The following is a 21,619-nucleotide window of genomic DNA, read 5'->3' as shown; positions in this document are numbered from 1 at the left end:
TCCTATGCGTCAGACCTGGAGGTGGCTGTGTTTTTAGTTAAAACAAAGACCTGATATTACACCCCTTTTGTCTATCTGCTGTCTGATGTCGGCCGCTTTTAGGCACTGGGCCTCTCATCATATAATTTACCTCCACCAAGTCCTGAGGGAGGATGGCTCTACAAAGTTATTTTCAGATTTAAAAGCAAAATTTGGATTATTGCCAAAATATATATTTGTTTATCGGCAATTGCGACATTATGATATCCTCACTGCCACAGTCAGCTTTAACTATTGATTCCAAGGAAGCAATAAAAGAGGCTTTGTGCTTAGATGCACAACAACCAATCCCATTAAGGTATTACCATAGATTCTTGCAGGAAATGTTACCAGACTATGATTATTCTCAGCTTGCCCAACAATGGATATGCAATCTGGGAGTACTAATTTCTGCTGAGGATATTCAAACATATTTTAAAAATTATGTCTGAACTTGGGTTTGTCAGTTCCTCTATGGGAGTTGAGTTATAAAATGGTTATGAGATTATATGTTTCCCCAAAATGGGCAAAGCAGGCTTTATTATGACAAGATTCTAGTGTTTCAAATGTAAGCAGCCAGATGCTACCTTAGGTCTTATGTTTTATACATTGTGACCAGTCAGGCTCCGTGACTGCCGTGGTTCCAGTGAAATTGCATAGAAAAAAGGTGGAGGTAAATTCAGAAAGTGATCTTCACAGGCTAAACCACAGAGCCAGATAGAACAGCCTGATGATTGGTCAGACCCAGAATGGGAGGACACGGAAAGCCTCCCCAGTCACTGCCCTGCTGTAAACCTACCTAGAAATGTAGGTTTTAAGTCTAGTCCTGTTTATAGGAAGTCAAATATTCTCCCTAACAGCCACCGGGGGAGCCCAAGAGAGCCACAGGCTAGAGCAAGCAGGTTAGGGAGTGGCTCCACTCCTGAAAAGCCTGCAGATTTGACTAGCTGTTGGAGAGGATAGGGAAGAGGAACAAGCCTTTCCTCAAGAAGGAGCTTCCCAGCCTAAGCCAGGGTAATCTGCCAGACCCTATGGAAGTAGAGGAGGCAGGTTCCTCTACTGAATTTGCAGCTCCAGCCCAAGAGGAGCAAATGAAGTTCCAGGAAATGTTGATTCCACAGGAGCTGTTTCAGGAGCCAGAATTGATGGACTTAAGCTTGGCTACCAGGCATTCCTGAATACAAGAGCTGTGAGTTTTGTTTTTGAAGCTTGCTGAGTTTGGGACATTATCTTTTTGAAATGACTGTGTTAGGGTTTTTTTTTACTACGAATGTGCTGTTTTCTTTTGAGGAATATTTTGTGCTTTACAGTTGCTGACTGAACTTTGGTACCTGAGTTAAGTACCCGGCATTTAAAACCCTAACTGTTTGGGGTTTTTGGGCTTTGTGTGGGTGTTGGGCACTATTCAGTGCCTAGAAGAGAAATTGTGTGTGTGTGGGGGGGGGGGGGGGGGTTTCTCTGGCTTTTCACTAGTGAGCCCAAGCCAGTAGGAAGCTGAGGTTTGCCCATAACTTTGGCGAGAAGTTTGTTGTTATCTTGGGAGGGAAGTCTGAAAGCAATTTATGTAGCTTTGAAGGCAAACTTGTGGCAAACTCCCTGTCCCCAGCTGTACTTGCTAGCAGCTGGAAGCTTCTATACTTTTGGCTTGAATAAATGTTTAAAACTGGACTACCACAACTTAAGGAAGTTGTACTTACCTAAAACCTGCTTTAGGCAGGCTGGTGCAAAAGACTTGAGAATAAAAGGAACACTTTAGGAAGAGCAAGTAAAGTTTTGTTTGGTGAAAATCATGAAAGCTACACAGGATTTTTTGCCCCTTAAGTTTTCTTTCCTGGAATTGAATTTGGGGTGGGGGTTTTTTTTCTTATTTTACCATAGCACATTCTGACAATTAAAGTGGCATTGAGAATTTTTGCTGCCAAAAAAGTTGTGCCTTTTCATTCTTTATTGAACTTGCAGGGTTAACTCCTTCCTGAGTAGCCCACTCAGACCAGTAGTTTTGCCTGTGGCCACTTGGGGCACTGTTGGCCATTCTGAGGTACTCCACTGGTTAAAACACCTGAGCTAACATAAAGCTTTTGGAAGTGAATGTTAGATCATATATTTCATGTGTGGCATGCTTGTTGTATCCTGTCTCCCAAAATTTTGTTTCAGCTCTTCAAATAATCGCTCCAGTGTCAAAAGGAATGAGAACCTTTCTGAAAAAAATCATTTTTGATTGGGAAAAATGTTGTTATTGTGTTGGCTGTATGCCGAATCATCATCCCTAGAGCACTGGAGAACCACAATGATTCAGCTTTTGCAAACAAGACGAGACAGACAATTATGGACATGGGAACCCTTTTGGAACACAATGTCAAATATCACACATAGTCATTTGTTGAATTTATAGATTTAGTCCTGCATCTTTTTAGGATCTGTAATAGCTAGCTCTCATTGTTTAATTTGGGAGAGAGGAGGGAAGGATGTTATCAGGGGAAAACCTGAAAATTTTCATCTTGTACTGTTTTATTTTAGATACATTTATATTGTGATTTTTTTTTTCCTTTCTAAGACCCTGTTGTCCTATGGTAAGCATTCTGATCAATAAACATATATATTTTTTTTTTAATCTCCATGGAATTAATGCACAGGTAAGCCTTTTTCAATTGAACGAAAACTCTGGAATGAGAGGGCCCAGGAGAAAGTTAAGAGGTTGCAGGCTCAGGAGTAATCTAAGAAAATACTTTTTTTTTTTTTTGGGGGGGGAAAGTGTGGTGGGTGCTTGAAATAGTCTCCCAGTGGAGGTGATGGAGACAAAGACTGTTTGAATTCAAGAAAGCATGGGACAGGCACATGGGACCTGTTAGTAAGAGGAAATAGTGGATGCTGCAGATGGGCAGACTGGATAGGCCATTTGGCCTTTATCTGCCATTATATTTTTATGCTTTTCTGTTTTTAAATGTAAGTGGCTCGTAATGCATAAAATTCCTGCATTGTTCTTCCCTGAAATGGCTGCCTATTCAGTATTATGAAAAAAACCAAGCAAACTATTAATGAATATCTTTCTGAGCACTCAATATATAAAAAAATATATACTAAACTAAACTAAACCTTAGGTTTGTATACCACGCCATCTCCACAAGCGTAGAGCTCGGCACGGTTTACAGTGTTAGGTTGAAAAGGAGCTACAATGAACGGTTATAGGAAAGGAGCTAGGAAGATAAAGAGGGACAGGGAACCAAAAAGCGGGAAGTGTTAGATTTTTGAAAAGAGCCAAGTTTTCAGGTGTTTGCGGAAGGATTGGAGGGAACTTGAAACTCTGAGCGGGGATGTGAGATTATTCCAGAGTTCTGTGGTTCTAAAGGGGAGGGATGTTCCTAGTTTTCCTACGCGGGATATACCTTTTGTAGAGGGGAATGATAGTTTCAGTTTTTGGGAGGATCTAGTGGAATTAGGGTTAGAGGAATTCCAGAAGAGTGGGATAACGGGAGGGAGGATGCCATGTAGGATCTTGAAAGCTAAACAGGCACATTTAAAGAGGACTCTGGAGTGAACTGGGAGCCAGTGAAGTTTGGACAGGAGTGGGGAGACGTGGTCGAACTTGCCTTTTGCGAAAATAAGCTTGGCCGCGGCGTTCTGGATTAGCTGAAGTCTATGGAATTTTTTTTTAGTTAGGCTTAAATAGATGGAGTTGCAATAATCCAGTCTAGAGAGGATGGTGGATTGAACAAGGACGATGAAGTGAGAATGATGAAAGTACGATCTCACTTTCCTCAGCATATGAAGACTAAAGAAGCATTTTTTTACCAAGAAGTTGAGGTGGTCATTGAAGGAGAGAGAGGAGTCTATGATGATGCCAAGGACTTTGCTTGAAAACTCAAGCTGAAGAGTGGAGCCGGAATATGTACTGTATCTCCAACGAAGACAGCTAGTTTTGATGTACCAGATGTCTGTAGAATGGGAGCCCTTTGGGCCTGCTAAGTGATTTTCTCCACAAATACAAAAATGACCAAGAAGAATGTTAAAAACCAAGCCCTATACTTCAACTCTTAGCTGCACTTAAAGATCCCTCAATATACTAGTAATAGTCTGTGGAAAGCATATAACCATTCTCTTACAAAAGAACCTTATACAAAACACATGTGCATCTCATGAGAATCAGGCAGTCATGTTGAACAGTTTCATATGCTCTTTCCATCTTTAAATAATTTTTTTTGGAGATCACGTGATGCTGTGAGCGGATCGGCTGGGAGATCGATCGGCTCCGGAGCCCTGCACCTCATCCGGCTAAAAATAGCACACATACGCGAGCAGATCTAACCCCCTTTGCCAGATACAGCTTTTTAAAACTATATGGACAGATATTTGACCCCTCCGACGGTTTCCATGGCATCCAAAGCGGCGAAAAAAGACCGAGACAAAGCACGGCCTGGGAGGACAAAATGGCGGCCGCGCCTCGTGCAGAGGCGCCGGCGGCGGTGGCGGCATTTACCCCTGAACTGCTCGTGGAGCTACAACAGGCAATTCTCCAGGCACTGGGGCCGCGGATGGAACTCATCTCAACTCAGCTGACAAAGCTGGAATCCCTCTTGGAGGATAATTCAACAAGGGTAACCGAATTGGAGACGCGGGTCTCAGCAGTAGAAGATGGGGCCATGGCAATGGAATCCACGGTGGCATCCCTCACCACTCAGCTCCGCTCTTGTCAAGATAAGTTGGAAGACTTGGAGAACCGTTCTCGCCGGGGAAACCTGCACTTCATTGGACTACCTGAAACTATCTCTGACACGGTGAAACTATCTCTGACAGGTGGAGTCCTGGTTGGCAAGTGAGCTACCCATGCCGTCTTCCCTGAGCCTGGCTCGCTTTGAAAGGGTACACAGGGTGGGCCCTAGAGGGGGACCTGAACAAAGACCCAGAGTGGTCATTGGGAAATTACACAAATATCGCCATAAAGTGGAACTGCTGAGAGCCTTTCGTGCTAAACGAGAGCCTCTGACCTACGAAACCTTACCAGTGCGCATTGGTCAGGATTATTCTGCTGCACTGACTGACCGGCGCAAAGTTTTCCACCCTCTTTGCGCAAAGCTGGTGGAACAGAAGAGGCGATTTATGTTTCTTTACCCTGCAGTCCTAAAAATTCATCAAAATGGCAAATGGCACGTGTTTGACTCTGCTGATTCAGCTGGGGAGTTTATTAATCATGCTGAGTACACTGCTGGAGCTACTTGATTAACATGTACTGTACTTTTTTGCAAAGCTGGTTATTAGGGGGTTTCCAATTGTTGATTGTTACTTGAATGCTAAATGTGCAGTCTGTATTACAATATGAGGAAGGCAGGGATCTGATAACCTCACCGACGTGATCTGCTAACTTAGGACCTGGAGGGTTTTAGGTTAGCCCAGTATTTGTTGGGGCAGGGGCATGGTATGGTAAGATATGGTGGGGAGTTTGGGGGGGGTTTGGATAGGGATTGGGGGGAGTTGGAATTGGGTCTTGGGGTTCTGAACCTGCTGAATTTCTTTATGTTTTCCATTTCAGTGCAGTTTTTGAGCTCAAGAGGTAACAGGCTCGCTTTAGCTTCATTTCTGGACAGATTTGATCTGTGTTCTCCTTGGTCTGGCTGGGAGCCTGGGAGATCCTATGCGTGGAACTGGGTGGTTATTTGCTCCTTTCCTTGCCCATGACCTCTCAAACTTTTCGTATATTATCCTGGAATGTAAGTGGCATAACTTCCCCGGTAAAGAGAAGCAAGATTCTCCAGCGTCTTCAACATCATAAAGCTGACTTAGCTTGCTTGCAGGAGACAAGACTTTCTGATGTTGAACACGCAAAGCTTCTTAGAGGATGGGTGGGACAGATATTTTGTTCCTCCTCCTCTAATAAGAAGGCAGGTGTGGTGCTGTTGGTGAGAAGGGGATTTCCGGGTAAGGTGGAACAGCTATACCGGGACGCATTGGGAAGGATTTTACTGTGTAAGGTCACTATGTCGGGGTCCGTTATTAACCTGTTAATGATTTATGCCCCTAATCAATATGATCACTCCTTTTTTTACTTCTATAGCGGGAGTGGGCGTCCGTGATCCTGCTAACCCTCTTATCTTGCTAGGTGACTTTAACCAGGTGCTGGACCCCACTCTAGACAGAACGGGACTGGTTTCTTCTCAGCAACTTGGCCCCTCGAAAGGTATTTCATATTTATGTGACACCTTAGACCTTATTGATCCGTGGCGTGTACTTCACCCCATGGAACAAGATTACACCCATCAGTCACGTGCACATCACACGTTTTCTCGCATAGATTACATACCGACGTCGACTGTTTATTTGTCTAAGATACAAGCATCCGAAGTAGGACCTCTTTCGGTGTCAGATCATTGTCCTATTTGGTTAGATATATTATGTGGCCTGGACAATAAGTCTGGCGGCACCTGGAGGTTTCCCTCTTACTTATTTAAAAATTTGAATTTTCAGAAATATCTTATGCAGAAATGGGATGATTATGTGGCTTTCAATGCACAACATCGAAACACACCACTGCTTTTTTGGGAGGCCGCCAAATTTGTATGTCGGGGAGATATTATTTCCTATGTCAGCGCCCATAGAGCCCGCCTTTCCCGAGGCCTGCTACACTTGGAGGGTGACTATAAACGTCTGAAGCCCGCTCACCTCGCGCATCCTTCACCTCAATCTCAGGAGGCTATGGTGGCAGCGCAGAATGCTTTGAATACATTATTACATGAACGCACGCAACATTATTGTCACTATTGTAAGTATAAATTCTACAGTTTTGGGAATAAAGCAGGGCAGTTGTTGGCTAACTTGACTAGGCCTCACCGCCCTAATCGCCATATTTCCCGTATCTTGCTGCGTTCGGGCGAGGAGCTTACATCTACTCCTGCCATAGCGGATGGTTTTCTTAAACATTATGTGGACTTTTATGCCTCCAGGGATGGGCAGGGGGGTCCAGACGCAGAAGACTATTTAACGGATGCTGGGGTTCCCCGATTGACTTCACCTGATCGTCATTACTTGAATCGTCCCATTCAGGGTAAGGAACTTCAGGGAGTGGTTAAACAACTAAAGGGAGGCACATCGCCAGGCCCTGATGGATTTTCCCCTGAGTTCTATAAACTTCTTTTTCCCTCCATTTGTGGTCCTCTAGAAGCATATTATACAGCGGCCCTTGAGGGTGGGTCCTTTCCGTTGGGAGCTAATCAGGCATTTATCACTTTAATACCTAAACCGGGTAAAATTAAGACGGATATTGAATCCTATCGCCCCATATCTCTAATCAATGTGGATATCAAAATACTAGACAAAATATTGGCCAATAGATTAGCTACCCTGTTGCCCACGTTGATAATACCGGAACAAGTGGGTTTTGTGCAACACCGTCATTCAGTACTAAATGTTCGTCGATTACTCACTGCACTACAGAGTACAAGGGATTCTGAACTATCGGGAATACTGGTGGGCTTGGATGCCGCAAAGGCTTTTGACCAGGTTAATTGGGGTTATCTATTTCAAGTGCTCACATACATGGGTTTTGATGGGTGGTTCTTGGATATGTTACACTTGCTTTATGCTGACCCAACAGCTTGCATTTTGGTCAATGGAACTCGTACACCTGTTTTCCAGATAGCGCGTGGGACGCGGCAGGGTAGTCCGCTTTCCCCTCTTCTTTTCTTACTGTATTTGGGCACGCTTCTGCGTACCATCATGCAGGATGATATTATCCAGGGCTTACTGGAGGGAGATTCCCAACTGAGAGTCTTAGCTTATGCGGATGATCTTTTATTAACTTTGGGATCTCCTGAACTCTCTCTTACTAGAGCTTTAGACTTGCTGGATGAATTTAGTATGTACTCGGGCTTGGTGTTAAACAAATTAAAGTCCATAGTTTTGCCTTTGACCCCAGAGGTACAGACACAATAAAGGGGGCCCTTTCCTCTTACTTGGGCATCGGGACATCTGACATACTTGGGTATTACTATTTCCCCTGACCTTTCCAAACTATACGCTCTCAATGTACCGGTAGTCCCTCTAGTGCTTACCACAGTCCAAAAATTGGAGAATCGGAGGGTCTTTCCGCTTTCTTTAATGGGCAGGATAGCATTGTATAATATGGTTCTGGTGCCCCAGTGGCTTTATGTATTTCAAATGATACCTGTATTGTTATCTTGTCTCATCTGGCACGCCCTAAAGATCGTGGTGGTTTTGGCCTCCGTAGTCTTCGCTTATTGTCCCAGGCGTGTCAGATGAGACATCTGAATGACTGGTATCGGGGGACTGATCACTTTTCGGCCTCCCGACAGGAACAGTCACTTTGTTCTCCATATCACTTTAGCTACCTGCTTCATGTTCCACGCCTGCCACGGAAAACCTCAGCGGCACGGGATTTGTTCCTATTACCCCTGAGACGCCTCTGGAAACTACTGTGCAATCAGCTCCAGATTTCATCTCAAGTGACTCCTTACTTACCACTGCGAGGTAATGGTGCCTTTACAGTGGGCATGGACCCAGTTTCCTCTCCAGTTTGGACCTTACCACCTAACCAATATGTTTTTCAATTGGTCCATTCCAATGGCTCTTTGAAACCGTTCGAAGAACTTCAGCAGGACCACGGTTGGAGGCCCACTGATTGGCTTTCTTACCTTCAACTTTCTTCCTACATTGGCTCATTGTCACGGGACTCCATCGCGGACCGTTGTATGGAACTCCTCTCTGAGGCGTTGAGCCTGTCCGCGCAGGTACAGATTCCATTGCGATTTCACCATCGTCACCTTCAGGAATGCCTGGGCAAGCCTTCCTATGAAACCTACGCTTTGAAATGGTCGCAGGATATTTCATGTGATGTGACAGCCACCATTATTCGCAGGGGGGTCTTTCAGACAACACGTGTTTCACATAATGTGATCCTGTTTGAAATGAACCACAAATTTTTGCACCGGTTATACAGATCTACCTCATATCAATTTCGGGCAAAGATGTGTTTGTCTGACCGCTGCCTTAAATGTTCTCATTCTCCTTCTACCCTGGGACATCAGTTTTGGTCTTGCCCTTGGATTCATAGCTTCTGGCAGCAATTGTGTACACACATTCAAACCATGTGGAATTACAAATTTTCCATGGATCCGTTGATGCTGTTTACTCTGGATCAGGTTCCCTTGTCAGCGCCAAGGGGATTTCGGAGCTTTCTTGCTCATACTGTGTTGTTGGGGAAGAAAATTATTCTACTCAGCTGGATTTCGTCCGACTCTCCAACGCTTTCCCGTTGGAGGACTCTGATGATACAACAAGCATCCATGGAGCGCTTATGCTTTACTACGTTGGACTCTGCCTTGGGCAGGTTATTCTGTCAATGTTGGACACCTTTCTGGGATACTTTAACACCACGAGCTCGTAGCCACTTGTTAAATGTATGACTATTTCACTGAGCTTGCACTAGAGTGGATTTTATGTTGCATTTCTTTTCTGGCTGGGTTGCGGGAGGGGGGGTGGGGTGGTGGGAGGGGGGGGTTTAGGATTATGGTGAATTTGCGCTGTATTTTGGTACCCATGATTATTGTTGTACGCCATGTACTTTTGAGTGTTTGTTATTTCTTTTTGAAAACTAATAAAATATATTTCTCCAAAAAAAAAAAAAATTTTTTTTCTGGTTGTTTCCTTTTTTTTTTTTTTTTTTGAATATATTTTTATTGTAGGAACCAATCACAAGAGATACAATCAGCAACCAAGCCAAAAGGGGAATAACACTATAAAAACAATAATCAGATAGGCAATACAGCCAGGCAAGAGATCAAACAATTAAACAAAGCTCTCTCATGAAAGTCCACAATTTTCAATTTTTAAACAGAACAGCAAGAAAACAGACCTCCCTCCCTCCCATCTCCCCAAATCCACCCACCCCCACCCCCTTGCATCCTTAGAAACCGACTCAGCTTAGAACGAATTCCAGCACTCCAGATAAGCCACTGATTGCCAGCTAGTGGCACCCGTCTTACGTTGCCTTTCCCAGACCGCCATCTGGGACATACTAGCTCTCCATTGTTGAAACGTAGGACACACACTCCCCACCCAGTGTTGCAAAATTAGCTTCTTAACGAGCCCTAGAGCCACCAGCGCAAAGCGTTGCAGAGGCGCACTAATACCAGCCTCAGTTAGGGGGCCCGTGACACCAAGCAGCAGAGTCTTATACGACCATTCCAGGGAGCGCCCCAAAACATCCTCCACCTCTCGAAGTACACGCACCCACAGCGATCCCACCAAAGAGCATTCCAAAAAGTGATGCACCAGCGTCCCCTTAAGAGCAGGGCACCGGGTACAAAAGGCATCAGGCCACAGGCCCATAGTGTGCCCGACGCAGCGGGTTATATACGCCCTATGCAAGATCTTAAGATGAATTTCATGTAAAGCAACGTTAGGAGTCGCCCCCGCACCATCCACAAAACACAGAGACAACTCATCGGCCGTAACCTCTTCACCCAACTCAGAGCTCCATCCCTCTGCCATCCGGGACAGAAAAACCTCAGCAGGTCTCCAGTCTCTCCCTAGCTTGTACCAAGCCGATAGCGAATTAAATTCAAGCGAGATGGAAAGGAAAGCCCTGTCCAACGGGGAAAAAGTGGGTAACCACCCGGTCGGCAATCGAAGCGAAGAACAATAACTACGTAGTTGTAAATAGAACAGTAAGGACCCTGCACTCCACGCCCAGTGTCCCTGGCATGCAGGAAAATCTGGCAGTCTCCCCGACCCCAACTCTATAAGCTGGCCAACAAACCGGCACCCGGATCGACTCGCCCGCACGAAGAAAACATGCTTACCCGCAGGGAAGGCAGGGTTATCCACGAACTCCAAGAAAGGAGAGGGGCCCGACGAGCCCCCCAGTTCCCTGCGCCACCAACCCCAAGCGGTCCGCAAAGGTCGTAGCAAGGAAGCGCAAGAGCCAGCCCCGGGTCTCAAGATATTAAACACCGACACCGGAGCCGCCAACAGGGACCAAAATCCCGGCGGGGCAAACTTGGTCTCACCCGTGTAAGCTTCATGCACCCAGCGAAGCAGGGCCGCCACGTTATAAAGACGAAGATCTGGGAGATTTACACCTCCCTGAGACCGCTCTCTAATAAGCTTTTGGTAACCAATTCGCGCCCGTCTAGATCGCCATATGAAAGATGAAACAATACCTTTATATTTCCTAATATCTCTACACGTGACCCACATAGGCACCATTTGCAGAGGATAGAGCAACTTAGGCAAGAGGACCATCTTAATAAGAGCAATACGACCGAGAAAAGAAATCGGAAAGTCCATCCACCTCTTACAAAGCGCTCCCACCGCATCTAGTTTGTCCAACACATTTTTCCTATATACCACCCGAGGGTCCGCATGCAGAAACACTCCCAGGTATTTAAGCGTGCCCCCAGACCATTTTAATGGAAAGGTAGGATCATGATGTGCCGCACAATGTGAGTGGACCGCCAACGCTTCCGACTTTTCAAAATTAATACTCAGACCGAAAAACATACCAAATTGTTGGATAAGCTGAATTAGTACAGGTACTCCCGTAGTTACATCCCCCCAAAATATAAGCATATCATCAGCGAATAGATTAATTCTAAATTCTTGCGTCCCCATTTGTATACCCCGTAATTCTGTGGAATGCCTGATCTTAGCTGCTAGAGGTTCAAGGGCCAGTACGAACAGCATAGGAGAGAGCGGACATCCCTGACGCGTGCCCCGAGCTAGGGAAAAGGAGGAGGTGAGCGCCCCATTCACCAAAATCTGTGCAGTCGGCTGCTCGTAAAGCGACCGGATCCCGGCCAGAAAGCTCCCCATAATACCCATTTGCGGTAGAATCCAAAACAAATAATCCCAGAGAACCTTATCAAATGCCTTTTCCGCATCCAGACTGACAATAAAGGCATTCTCCTGACCCGGATGTTTCCGTATCAGTGCAGGGTTCTGTAACACAGATAGTGCTCGTAAGACATTAGCAGAAGAATACCGCCCTGGGACAAAACCGGCCTGGTCCGGGTGGACCAGACTGGGCAAGACCTGACCAAGACGCGCAGCCATAAGGGCCGCAAAAAGCTTAATATCTTGATTCAACAGAGATATAGGCCGATAAGACCCCAGCTGGTCCTCCGCTCTCCTGGGTTTCGGTAACACAACAATATGAGCATGGGTAAGCCGATGTGAAGGCAAACCCCCCTCGCACAAGGCCTGACATAAAGCCTGAAAGGGACCAATAACCCGCTCCCCAAGCAGTTTGTAGTATTCAGGGCCCAGGCCATCCGGGCCAGGAGCTTTCGCAAGCTTCAAAGCCCGTATAGCTCTCTGGATCTCAATTCCCTGCACCGGAGCGTTAAGTGCATCTCTCTGGACCTGGGACAGCTCAGGAAGAGGAAGGCCACGAAAAAAACTCTGCTCTCTGCTCAGTGTCACAGCTCCCCCGATCATAGAGAGCCTGATAAAACTGTACAAAGCTCCGTTGAATAGCCGCGGGCGAAGTTGCCTCAGAGCCATCAGGAGCCCAAATTTTGGGAATAATTCGCCTGCGGGCCTTATGGTTAACCAAGGAGGCCAACAATTTCCCTGCCTTGTTTCCCCACCTATGCAAACAGTATTTATACATCTGAATATCCCGTAGGGCCCTCTGCGCCAGTAAATCATTAATTTGACGTCGCAGCTCCATGTATTGGCTCTTGAGGGCTGTGGAACTCTTTCTGTGCAACTCCCCCCGCACCAGGCCCAACTGACGGGTCAGATCCAGCAGTGCCTTATCTTGTACCTTCCGCGTATGGGAGGTGTAAGCTATAATTTTACCCCGTAGAACAGCTTTACTAGCCTCCCAGAATTCCACCTCGGAAACATCAGAAGAGGAGTTATCTGCTAGATAAGAATCCCATTGGTCTACCAAGAATGTGCGAAAATCCTTATCCTCATACAATGTGGGATTCATTCTCCAGCCAGACAAGGTCCTCTGGGGCGCCTGTTGATCAAGAAGCTCCATCCAGACCACATGATGATCGGAAAGTACTCCATCCTCAATCATCACTCTCCGGACTCCAGACAAAAGGGGTGGGGCAACTAACAAGTAATCCAGTCTACTGTATACTTTATGCACTGGTGAATAATAAGTAAAATCAGATTCGTCTGGATGGAGCGTGCGCCACAGGTCCACAAGGCCCAACTGCGAAGTAACAAAGTTTCTCAAAAAAAAAAAAAAAAAAAATTTTTTCTGGTTGTTTCCTATAAAGGCAATTCTCCCGTAACTGACACTTTTGCCACCCCACCATATATGTAAATAGAGCATGAGACTATAGAGTGGCTTGATGATTCTTTATGAATTCTAGATTTTCTATACCTTGTGAATAGATAAAGAGCGTTATTTGTCTCTGTTGTAATAGGGAAAATATTTTTTTGGGGGGGAATGCTAAGGCTGAGTAATTTGGTATTTGAAACATCTACTCCAATTTTCCTGAGTCATAAGAACATAAGAACATAAGCAGTGCCTCCGCCAGGTCAGACCATAGGTCCATCCTGCCCAGCAGTTCGCTCTCACGGCGGCCCAAACAGGTCACGACCTGTCTGAATAACCAGAAGGGGCCCCCTTGCCACCTTGGTTTTCCCATTGAAGTCCTATCTTCCCATCGAAGTCCTAATCCTCCGGTCTTGCACATTCACGACTTGGTTGGGTTTCCATACTTATTACCTGATTAGTTTTCTATACTTGTATTACATCCCAGCACCTCTCTCAGTATCCCATGATCCCTTTATCCCTCAGGAATCCGTCCAATCCCTGTTTGAATCCCTGTACTGTACTCTGCCTGATCACTTCCTCCGGTAGCGCATTCCAAGTGTCCACGACCCTTTGGGTGAAAAAAAACTTCCTTGCATTTGTTTTGAACCTATCTCCCTTCAGTTTCTCCGAATGCCCCCTCGTACCTGTTGTCCCCTTCAGTCCGAAGAATCTGTCCCTATCCACCCTCTCTATGCCCCTCATGATCTTGAAGGTCTCTATTATATCTCCCCTGAGTCTCCTCTTTTCCAGAGAGAAGAGCCCCAGCCTATCCAACCTCTCGGCGTATGGGCAGTGTTCTAGCCCTTTTACCAGTTTCGTTGCTCTCCTTTGGACTCTCTCAAGTACCGCCATGTCCTTCTTGAGGTGTGGCGACCAATACTGAACGCAGTATTCCAGATGTGGACGCACCATCGCTCGATACAATGGCATGATGACTTCCCGCGTCCTGGTTGTTATGCCCCTCTTTATGATGCCCAGCATCCTGTTGGCTTTTTTCGAGGCTGCTGCGCACTGTGCAGATGGCTTCAGTGATGCATCCACCAGCACACCCAAGTCTCTCTCAAGTCTGCTGTCTCCCAACAATGCCCCCCCAATTTGTAGTTGAACAACGGGTTCTTTTTTCCTATATGCATGACCTTGCATTTTTCCACGTTAAAGCGCATTTGCCATTTGTTTGCCCAGTCTTCCAGCTTGTCCAGGTCCCTTTGCAGGTCCTCACACTCCTCCCTGGACCTAACTCTACCGCACAGTTTGGTATCGTCTGCAAATTTTATAACCTCGCACTTTGCCTCCTTTTCCAGGTCATTGATAAATATGAGTCCTTTAAAATATGATCACAACAAAATTCTGCTTTCCAAAAAGTTTTATTCTTTGGCCTTCATAGCTTCCTATGGCTCATCTGGACTTCCCATTAAATCAGAACCAGACTCTGGTGAGTTATAGTGCTACAAATCATTCACAATTAGCTGGAATTATCCCCTTCTCCCCTATATTAGTGTTCAATTTTATCTAGCCCAGCCATTCTAGCATTCAGGGGGCCACAGGCCATGGATTTTTGAGGAGCTGACTGTGTTCATCCCAAAGTTGGGTATTAGGTCAAGCAATGGTAGAAACTGCCTCACTCCAGGGACTTGGAAAAGTTTGATGAAAGAGAAAAATATCAAGTCATCTAGGAGATCTCAAGGACCATACCCGAGAGTGAGGCAGAAACTCCAGCAGTAAATCAGTGCTACCAAGTTCAAGGAGGGAGATTATAGACTTTTCATGGATGTCCGACAATCCTGGGACTTAAAGCACTTATTACAAATATGGTTTAAAACTAGCTCTGACCAAAATTTCTTCCTCCTGGAAATGGGTGACTTGACAGCTTTGAATCTTCTTCCTCCTTTAATCGCCCCCAAACCTAGCATTTGCACTACAGAGAAGGTATTAATTAACCATAACCTCAAGTTCTGCATCACTTTGCGCTGAAAGCAGCTTCAACCTGTATCATTCTCCTACTGCTGAGAGATGCTCATTTGTTTCTGAAGACTCTCTTTCTAAAAGGAAAATAGCTTAGTTCTTACAAATTATTTGGTAATAGAGGACAACTACCTACCAAATTCTTCAGTTTCCCAGCATTCTCTCTACAATTCCTCTGTCCACAAAAATAATGCTGAACAAGATATTTTTGATGACAAATAGAGAATGACACGGGGAGCGATCCCCGCAGGGAGCCGCGGGGTGGCTGCAGTTTGGCTGCGGGCTTTGGAGACTCCATAGCCAAATCGCTGCAGACACGGGTACAAAAGTTTTCACCGCCCGCAAAAACGGTGAAAAGATTTGTCCCCGCAGGCAAATGTACCCCCTTCTATGTACCGCTATTTACCTTGTCTTCACCGTGAGTCTTTAGTTCGGGACCAGGTGTCAGATTTTTTCCGGTGGCCATGTTTGTCTCCGCGTGGTCTGTCTCCTCAACTCTCTAATCTCTACCCGACTTGCACGTTGCTGCATTGACTCCGCCCCCTAATATACAGGCTCTTCATTGGTCAGTTCTTTTTGTTCAAAGAAGGGGACCAATCACTACTGCCACACCTGATATTTAATGGGCTGTAGTGCAGCAGTAGCGATTGGATTTCGGAGCCAAGCCCAGGATTTTAATTTTGTTTGCAGTCGCTGCCTCGCTTGGATTCACTCGTTTCACTTCGTTAGGTACAAGTAAGTGTTCTCCCCGGCTGATTTAGATGACCACCCATGCCGCCGATGCTCCTTCCCGGGCTAACTCACCGCCGAAAATTTTGTTTGACGCCTGCCTTTTTTTGCCAGCATGCTTTTACTTGCTTCGGGCTTTCCTCGTTGCTGGGACCTGCCTACTTTCTGTTTCCGCGAAGGCAGGACCCGGCAGTGAGGAAGGCCCGAAGCAAGTAAAAGCAGCAAGTTGTAAGCTTCCCTCTGGGCCGGGGCTCTATCGTATGCGTGCCGGCTTCCCTTCTCTCCCCCCCCCCCCGGGACGCTACTTCTGGTTTCGGAGGGAAGAGAAGGGTAGCCAGCACGCACACAATAGAGCCCCGGAGGGAAGCTTACAACTTGCTGCTTTTACTTGCTTCGGGCCTTCCTCGCTGCCGGGTCCTGCCTTCGCGGAAACAGAAAGTAGGCAGGTCCCAGCAACGAGGAAGGCCCGAAGCAAGTAAAAGCAGCAAGTGTAGTGGTATACAATTTGAGAAAAAAAAAATGCACGGACATTGGACCTGATTCTACTTGCTCTCGCTACGGACACGGACCGACACGGACCTCAGATTTTTAAGGCGGTACGTGTTTAGATCCGCGAGGTCCGTCAGGTCCGTGAGGTCCGCGTTTTACCCCTTCCCCAACCTTGGTGCTTATTGTGGTCAGCCAGGAAGAATGAAATCAAAAAAGTTCGAGTTTAGTCAAGCTGTGATTTGAACTTTATAGGCTTTTTTTTTTTCATCCTTTAACTGGCAGGCAGAAGAATGCTCCATTTATTAATCTTGCAAAGTCTGATACAGGAAAAGCTAGAAGTGCATCAGGATTTAAGGAACTTGGGGTGTGCAAATCTACTTAATGCAGAGACTACAGTAAAACAAAATCACTTTTCTATTTCACTGCAGCTCTATGAGGTTCTTTTGCCCTTAGCTATAGTCAAATGATGGATAGGAATATGTTTATTTCATTTAAGTTAAGGAAAAACAATATTTTTTCTGAGTATCCTTTAAATAATGGTTCACAAATTAATTCAGCCTGTTTTAAGGCTGGGTTTTGTTTTTCATATTATTGCTTCTGTTTTTATAATCCTTAAAAAATAAGGGGCAATTTTCCAAGTGGGTTCTTCCTAGTAGGCACCCTGAGACTGTACAGGGAACGCCTATTCTATAGCAGTGAATGGGCTCCCAGGTTCCATTACAGAATGGTAGCATATAGCCTTAGATTCAGGCGCCTTACAGTTAAAGCAGCCATAGAGCATGTCCACTTGTGGGAGAAATGATTTTATTTTCAGTTTAGTGATCAAAATGTGTCTGTTTTGAGAATTTATATCTGCTGTCTATATTTTGCACTATGGCCCCCTTTTACTAAATCGCAATAGCGGTTTTTAGCACAGGGAGCCTATGAGCATCGAAAGCAGTCCAGGGCATTCAGCGCATCTCCCTGCGCTAAAAACCGCTATTGCGATTTAGTAAAAGGGGAGGGGGGTATATTTGTCTATTTTTGTATAGTTGTTCCTGATGTGACATTGCATAAAATCATCTGCCTTGATCTGTTTGAAAACCTGCAGAATATATATGGGGTGGGGGAAGATTAGTGATAGAAAAATTGTATGTTCTTCGTCATGTGGAATGCGGTATGGACTCCTTTTCGGATGTGGAAAGCCAACCTTAAACAAAACTCTATATGCTGGAATTGTATGAAGGAGGCCGGAACCCTTGATCATATGCTCTTCCACTGTACTCCAGTTCGCTCCTTCTGGTCTCGCATTTGGGACACTATAAAGCATGTTACTAACTGTTCGGATGAACTTTCTTTGGATATTATAATTCTCAGATCTCAGCACCCCTGCTTTGTTCTTTCGAATTGTCCTCCTAAACTTATTGACACTATGTTTGTGACTGCCCTTATGCATATATTGAAGAATTGGAAATCCTCTTCATCATTGGATTATACTTTTTGGTGGAAATCTTTGTGCATGTATCATAAATTTGAATCATATGCTTATGAGAAGAAAAATATTGCTCGACTATCCATGAACATGACACTATGCAACTCACCTTGGAAATTCTTAGACTCCTATGTTAGATCTGTTTCATAGACACTCCTGTCCTTCTCTCTTTCTCTTTCTCTCCTTCTCTTTCTTTTATCTTTTCTCTCCTTCTTTCTTTCTTTCTGTTTTCTTATAAGCAGTCCAAGTACTTTGGATCTCTTAGAAGGTTTCAAACCCAATTACAATTGATTGTAGTTACTGCTGTGTTACACTAAGTGTTATTAGTTTCGAGATCCTGGTGTCGTACATGTATCTGAATGCATTTTTGGACTGTATCTTTTCATAAAGCTTAATAAAAATATTGAACTTAAAAAAAGAAAATGACTATTTTCAATTTAGTGATCAAAATGTGTCAGTTTTGAGAATTTATATCAGTTATCTATATTTTGCATTATATTTGTCTATTTTTCTATAGTTGTTTCTGAAGTGACATTGCATATTTTAGTCATCTGTCTTGACCTCTTTGAAAAATGAAACAAATATTAATTAATATTTTCTCTGCATACAGTGTGCTTTGTGTTTCTTTTAATTTTGTGGTTACCATAATGAATTAATATTATATACAGTAGTGTACATGAAAAATGAATGGAAGAAATTGCATTACAATTAGTACTATTTACTATTATGATGGGGATGGGGGTCAGGGGTAGAGATTGGCCTGGGAAACTTGGTTGAGAGAAACACTGGTCTAGGTGACTATGGACTTCACTCAGTAAGGGCCCCTTTTACAAAGCCACAGTAGCGATTCTCCCTTGGCAAATGCACCAAAGTCCATTTGCTGTGGCACAATTGCACGAATGCATGCCCTTAAAAATCAGATTTCATGGTAGCAGGTTTGCATTTTAACCCACTTGTGCAGATGATTTGTTGTTCATCCACGGGTTAAAAAATAAGGACAATTAAAAGTACAGGTTGTGTTTTGTTTTTGTATAGTTAACTAAGTTGTAAAGTTGTAAAGAATGTTTCCTTTATACGTTAATAAAGATAAGTATATAAAATCATACCTGTTTGAGGCTTTTATGCATGCTGCGGTGAAGGTGACGGGGCGGTGAATGGGATGGCAGGGGCGGTGACGGGGCGGTGAAAGGGATGGCGGTGACGGTGACGGTGCGGTGAAGGGAATGGCGGTGACGGGGCGGTGCAGAGGATAGTCGGCCGGGGACGGGGCGGTGACGGGGACAAATTTTTTCCCCGTGTTATGACAAACACATATATCCATACATACAGCACTAACTACCTAGATCTGGAAACCTGGAGAAAATAAGATGGAATTATTCTTATGTTTATTTCCTTTGAGTCCTGCAAGACCAGTGGGTTGAGTCCTCTTACAAGCAGATGGAGGCTGAAAATTTGCATATTCCAGTGACATCACTGATAAAAAGTGATGCAGCCAAGGAAACAACTCAGTATGCCAATTGGAAGCCAAAAACAGCTAAACATACTAGTACTGAGACAGACAAAATACCCAGGGACACATCTAAGGAATTCTCTGCACAAGACATTCTTATATATAGTAGATAGGCGAGACATTCTAGACCAGGGCTGCCCAAGTCTGGTCCTCGAGATCGACTGGCAGACCAGGTTTTCAGGATATCCACAATGCATATGCATGAGAGAGAGATTAGCATATCAAGAAGGCAGTGCAGGCAAATCTCTCTCATTGTGGATATCCTGAAAACCTGGCCTGCCAGTAGATCTCGAGGGCCGGACTTGGGCAGCCCTGGTCTAGATAGCAGGGTTATTTCCCCACAGCCGCATGCTGCTGCAGAAGGAATCCACTCCAGACTTTTCACTCTGCCTCTGTTGTACTTCATTGGGCTCTCTAGCTCCTTACAGTGTTCCCGCTAAGCTGCGCTGGGGTGCGCTGACGCACAAAATATTACCTCGCAGCGCACAAGTTTCTCGTCACAGCGCACACAGTGTAGAGCACAGTTCTTCAACCGCCGGTCCGCAAACAAAATCTTGCCGGTCCGCGAAGGATTCGGTCCCCGCCGCAACGAAAGGCCGGCGTCAGCTGACTTGCAACTTCCTGTTGCAGTCGCTGTGCCGGGACTCCTGCCTTCGCCGGGACTCCTGCCTTCCACCGCGTTTGCCTCCTGCCTTGTCTCCGCACCTCCAGACCAGCAGCGGCAGCTGTGTATGCTTTTAACTTCGGCACAGAGCTGCCCCTAATCAATAGTTTAGCGCGGTTTCATAAGGCAGCCTCGGGGCCTTTGCTAGGCCGGCCCACATCGCATCATCGAAGCGGGCCGGCTATCAAAGGCCCCGAGGCTGCCTCATGAAACCGCGCTAAACTATTGATTAGGGCCAGCTCTGTGCCGAAGTTAAAAGCATACAGAGCTGCCGCTGCTGGTCTGAACTCTTGGGCCGCTGAAGGAGGGCAAAAAGCAGCTGTCCTGGAGGTTTCCCTTCCTCTCGCCTTTACAGGTTCCTTTTTTCCACCTTTTTTTTTTTTCCTTCAAACGGCAACGGGCCCCAGCATCGACATCAATCAAGTAAGTTCCACTGTCAATCAAGCGGTTCTGCTCGGCCAAAGCTTCCCCTGTGACATGAGCCACCCTCAGGGGAAAGAAAGTGACCCACAAAGGTGAGGGGAAGGGGGGCAGATGATGGAAGTTGGGGGGGGGGAGAGAGAGAGAAGGGGCAGATGATGGAATGGAGGAGATGAGAGAGAGAGAGAAGGGGACAGATGATGGAAGTGAGAAGAAGGGAGGGAGAGCAGAAGGCAGATGGATGTCAGTTGAGAAGGGAGAGCAGATGCTGAATGGAAGTGGGGAAAGAACACATACTGGATGGAAGGAGGAGATAAATAAAGGGGGAAGAAAATAGTAAGATAATGGAGGGGTGAGGGAAAGGGGTGACAAGCTGTGTGTAGACACAGTGAAAAGAGGGAAACGGGACTAAATAGTAAGAAAGAATTTAATTTAGATGGAGGCAGAAAATAGAGAAGGAAGACCAGAGAAGAAAAGGGAAGAGAGAGCAGAGAATGATCAGATCTGAGTGGAGGAAATGAGAAGAGAGATATGCTAAAAACCACAGGGGGGAGGGAAGGATAGAGATGCCAGACCATGAGGGGAACAGAAGGAAGATGATGGATGCTAGACCAAATTGGGGGGTGGGGGGGGGCAGGAGGAGAGATGGCAGGGAAAGACAGACAGTGAATGGAAGGGGCAGATGCTGGACTGAAGAGACAGAGAAGGTTATCATGCTGCTGTACCGGGCCATGGTACGCCCTCACCTGGAGTACTGCGTCCAGCACTGGTACTTTAAGAAGGACACGGTACTACTCGAAAGGATCCAGAGAAGAGCAACTAAAATGGTTAAGGGGCTGGAGGAGTTGCCGTACAGCGAAAGATTAGAGAAACTGGGCCTCTTCTCCCTTGAGCAGAGGAGATTGAGAGGGGACATGATAGAAACATTCAAGGTACTGAAGGGAATAGACTTAGTAGCTAAGGCAGGGAGAACGAGAGGGCACTCTCTAAAGTTGAAAGGGGATAGATTCCATACAAACGTAAGGAAGTTCTGTGGTAGAAAGCAACATATTTATTTGGCTCATAACT

The 21,619-nt window shown here is 45.5% G+C and overlaps 1 protein-coding gene across 4 annotated transcripts in view; it reads right to left on the bottom strand.

Moving 5' to 3' along the window:
• Positions 1–21,619, bottom strand: part of FMNL3 (formin like 3) — a 285,433-nt gene that overhangs the window by 233,965 nt on the left and 29,849 nt on the right. The gene's annotated exons all lie outside the window — the stretch shown is intronic.

The sequence above is a fragment of the Geotrypetes seraphini genome, chromosome 3 (assembly GCF_902459505.1).
Source record: "Geotrypetes seraphini chromosome 3, aGeoSer1.1, whole genome shotgun sequence".
Taxonomy (NCBI): Eukaryota; Metazoa; Chordata; class Amphibia; order Gymnophiona; family Dermophiidae; genus Geotrypetes; species Geotrypetes seraphini.
This window is presented reverse-complemented; position numbering and strand designations above follow the sequence as displayed.